General features: G+C 27.9%; 1 protein-coding gene across 2 annotated transcripts in view; it reads right to left on the reverse strand.

Moving 5' to 3' along the window:
• Window positions 1–4,351: 4,351 nt before the first annotated feature.
• The window catches only part of LOC147467541 (transcription elongation factor A N-terminal and central domain-containing protein 2-like), a 5,358-nt gene continuing 4,915 nt past the window's right edge, over window positions 4,352–4,794 (reverse strand). For both annotated transcript variants that reach the window (XM_086531245.1, XM_086531246.1), the window contains exon 4: window positions 4,352–4,794. This exon is cut by the window's right edge and continues 671 nt beyond it. The gene's annotated coding sequence lies outside the window, so the exon portion shown is untranslated.

Raw genomic sequence — 4,794 nt, forward strand, 5'->3', positions numbered from 1 at the left:
TGATAATAATAATAATAATAGTAATAATAATGATAATAATAATAATGATAATAATAATAATAATAATGATAATAGTAATAATAATGAAGATATGAATGGCAATAATGATAATAAGGATGATAATAATATTGGTTGTAATGATAATAATGATAATGATAACAAAAAAATAACATAATGATGGTAACAATATTAATGACAATGATAGTGAAAATGACAATAATAATGATAATATGAATAACAATAATAACAATAATAATGATAGTATGAATAACAATAATAACAATAATAATGATATAACAGTACTGGTAGTAGCAGTAGTAATAGTAGTAATTGTAGCAATAGTATTAGTAATGAAAATAATGATAATGATAACAATAGTAATGGTAATAACAATAGTGATAGTTGGCATGAATACATTGACAGTTATGATGATAATTAAAAAAATGTTATAGCTATGATAATGCTAACGATAATAATAATAATAATGCTAATGATAGCAATGATAATGATGATGATTGTAGTAATAATTATAGTACTAATAATAGAAATAACGATAATAATGATGATAATAATAATAATAATAACAATAATAATAATAATAATAATAATAAAAATAATAATAATAATGATAATAATGATGATAATGATAATGATATTAATAACTATAATGATAATAATGCTGATACTGATAACCATAATGATAATAATATTAACAATAATAATACTAATAATAATAACAGTAATAATAATACTAATAATAATAACGATAATAATAATAATAATAATAATAATAATAATAATAATAATAATAATAAAAATAATAATGATAATGATAATAATAAGGAAAATAATGATGATAATGATAATAATGATGATAATAATAAAGATGTGAATAATGACAATGATAAGAATAATAAAAATAAAAAAATAAAATAATATGATAAAAATGATGATGATAATGGTAATGACGATAATAGTTATGATAATAACAACAACAATAATAGTGATGATGGTAATGATGATAAGAATAACAATCATGGTAGTGATTATAGAAATTATGAAAATAATGATAATAATAACGACAGCAATGACGAAGTAATGATGCAGATATAGAACCTAATTAAAAAGAAAAGATAACAGTCATGGACCCCATACACATATCTATTACAATTATTTCACCCCAGTTTACATTCAGGACGTACCCCTTTCTGTACCAGTTTATAGGGTGTGTGACCCTTTGACAAATAACACTTGCTGTCAGTGTAATTCAGACACATTTCATGAAGCTAAGGAATGTGCATACATACCCCCACATACACATAGACATCTCTCTTTATCTCTCATCCTTTCTTTTTCATTATCTCTCTCTCTCTCTCTGTGTCTGTGTGTGTACATATATGTGTGTGTATATTACATATTATATATATACATATATATATATTTATATATATATATATATATATATATATATATATATACATATATATATATTATATATATACTATATATATATATATATATATATATATATATACATATATATGTATATATATACAGATATATACTATATATATGCATATATTATATATAAAAATATATATATATATACATATATATACATACATATATATATATATATATATATATATATATATATATATATATATATATATATATAAATATATATGCATGTATGTATAAATTCAAACAAACAAACACACACACACACAATCATACATACATACATACATACATATATATATATATATATATATATATATATATATATATATATATATATATATATATGTATATATATATGTATATATACACACACACACACACACACACACACAGATATATATAAATATATATGTATATATATATATATATATATATATATATATATATATATATGTATGTGTGTGTGTGTGTTTGTGTGTGTGTGTGTGTGTGTTTGTGTGTGTGTGTGTGCGTGTTTGTGTGTGTTTGTGTGCGTGTTTGTGTGCGTGTGTGTGTGCGTGTGTGTGCGAGAGAGAGAGAGAGAGAGAGAGAGAGAGAGAGAGAGAGAGAGAGAGAGAGAGAGAGAGAGAGAGAGAGAGAGAGAGAGAGAGAGAGAGAGAAGAGAGAAAGAGAAGAGAGAGAGAGAGAGAGAGAGAGAGAGAGAGAGAGAGAGAGAGAGAGAGAGAGAGAGGAGAGAGAGAGAGAGAGAGAGAGAGAGAGAGGAGAGAGAGAGAGAGAGAGAGAGAGAGAGAGAGAGAGAGGAAGAGAGAGAGAGAGAGAGAGAGAGAGAGAGAGAGAGAGAGAGAGAGAGAGAGAGAGAGAGAGAATATATAAGTATATTTACATATACACACAGTATGTAATGCAGAAAAAAAAAAAACATCTAGCTCGAATAAGCCCCAAAGATTCCCTCATTTAGGGCAAAGGGGGAAATTAAAAGGAATGAAAATTTGGGTTAGAAAACGAGAACAGGAGACCAGGTGATGAGGTTAGGTCCATTTCCCTCCAGGAATGTGACGCGTTATTATATCACTCCACCCTTCGAACCTCTGATGTTACCTTTAATCCTCTTTAATCTCTTCAGTCCAACCGGGATCGTATTTTTATATCAGAACAAACGGCATTAACAATTGAAGTGATAATAATCCTTAATCCAATTTTCTGTAAACTAATAGTAGTAACAGCAATAACAGTCAAAGTTTTAGAATGCGGTTGTTTTGACCGTTCATCCCTAAACAATGTAACTCGAGTTCAAAACTTTTCTAATACCCTTGCTGTCCCCTACGAGGTTTTCGAAGTTTCTTGCTTTACTTTGCCTTCTAGCAGTTCCTGTAGGCTCTTTGGTTTCTGGTCACAGGTCTGGATACTGTTTCGGGGACTCCAGCCGCTGGTAAAGTGGTTGATATTTACTCCACTCTGCCTAACGGTTTTTCGTGTTTTTAGTATTTCGGACATTTTTCGCTCTTCGCTTTCCGATGGGCATTTTTTTCTTTTTTCTGCAGCGACAACGACCGTATGATGAAGAGCACAAAGATTTATTTTTATTCCTTTGATTTGTTTATTACTGTGAATGTTGAAAAAAGTAATTGTCTCACTTATACACTTATACCTTTATCTACATGAGTCACTGTGAACTCTGTCCATCGGTTGTCTTTCTTAATAAAAGGAAACTAGTCTCATCTTGATCGCCTTATTTATCTTCCATATTGAATTTTTAGTGTTTTTTTTAAATCATTGATATATAATTTGGAGTGGACTAAAATATTCCAAGTACAACTTTATCGGTATACTGCATTAATTAAAAAAAATACAATATTATTTTTCCCCTCGATTTATTATATGGAGAGTACAGTTTTTCTGCATTTGCTCAGGTCGTCATTTTTGACTGAAAAAGGGTGGAACAGGTCTCACTTATTCTACAAGGTAATGGAACATATTTTCTTTTTTTTTTAGATTTCGATCATACATTTATACCAAAGTGTAATTTATCATATTTCTCACAATTATGAGAAAATATGGAAAGATCGAACATATTTAGATGGGGCAATTCTTTACCAGTGTCTCTCTCAATGTTATTAGATTACAACTATGGAAGTTAAGGACTTTTTTGTACCTTGTTGAGGGTCCCTGCCTTCGTTAGGGTACCTCACAAACTTAAAAAAACGTAACATAATATGTTTAATAAATAGACTTCTGTAAGATATAATCCTCCCCTGAAAAAAAAGTTGAAAAGAGAAAGTATAAGGAAAAGAAATTATAATAATAATAATAATGATAAGGAAAAGTGATAATGGTAAATATAATAATGATGAAGATAATGGTAACAGTAACATTCATGATCATGATAGTAAGATTAATAGTAATGGCAATGGTGATGATGATGAGCGTTGTTGTGCTCTTTAATTCATCATTATGAACATTACAAATTTTATAATTAACAATTATCACGTTTTCATTTTCTTCATTCATTCTGTTAGTTTGTATAATATAGATTATTAACATTTCTTTTGTTTTGCCAACTTATATATAGGCTATAAGACTCTCACCAAAAATATTTCATTAAGCATATGTCTGTGAATGTAATTACTATTGCTTTTTTCATTATGAGTAATCTCTGACCTATTATTGATCACTTCAAGCCATCAATAGACTTCAATCACACACAATATAAATGAGATATTTTACCTAGACATGATACCTAAAATCGGCTGAATTCCAAGATGATGTATTTAAGTATCAGAAAAACATTGGTGTTAGCGTTCTGTGTTTTGTCTAAACATGTTAAATTAATAGACTTAAACTTAAAGCACCTACTCACAAAGTATTGATTCAGTATAAAAAAAAAATCTTATTCATACAAATTTATTTTGAGAAATACACTTTTACAACTCGTAACAAAATACAATGCTTTCTTTGCTTAACTTCCTTATTTGTACCATACATAAATCTATCACAATTACAAAATCTAAGACACTTGTTCAGTACAATGCAAAATCTTGCGTATCAGAACAAATTTCTGCAAACCACTACACTAAAAGTTATGCAGTCACAGGCAAATGAAATTACAGTACAGTATATGGGTAGAACTGTAGAATGTAACTGGTTTTCTAAAAAATCAATAAATATGTATTACATAAATTAAATCACATACCTTAATAAAAACAGGAGAAACAGTTGTTTCAAACCAGTACCTAATTGGTATTTTTGGTAATGCATTATTTTATGGGATCTATCTAATGGGGAACTAACATTACTTCCATTTCCTACAATTTTAAATGCTGTGCATCTCTT

This window comes from Penaeus japonicus, unplaced genomic scaffold, assembly GCF_977035675.1.
Source record: "Penaeus japonicus unplaced genomic scaffold, GWHDUDI00000001_assembly GWHDUDI00000035, whole genome shotgun sequence".
Classification (NCBI taxonomy): Eukaryota; Metazoa; Arthropoda; class Malacostraca; order Decapoda; family Penaeidae; genus Penaeus; species Penaeus japonicus.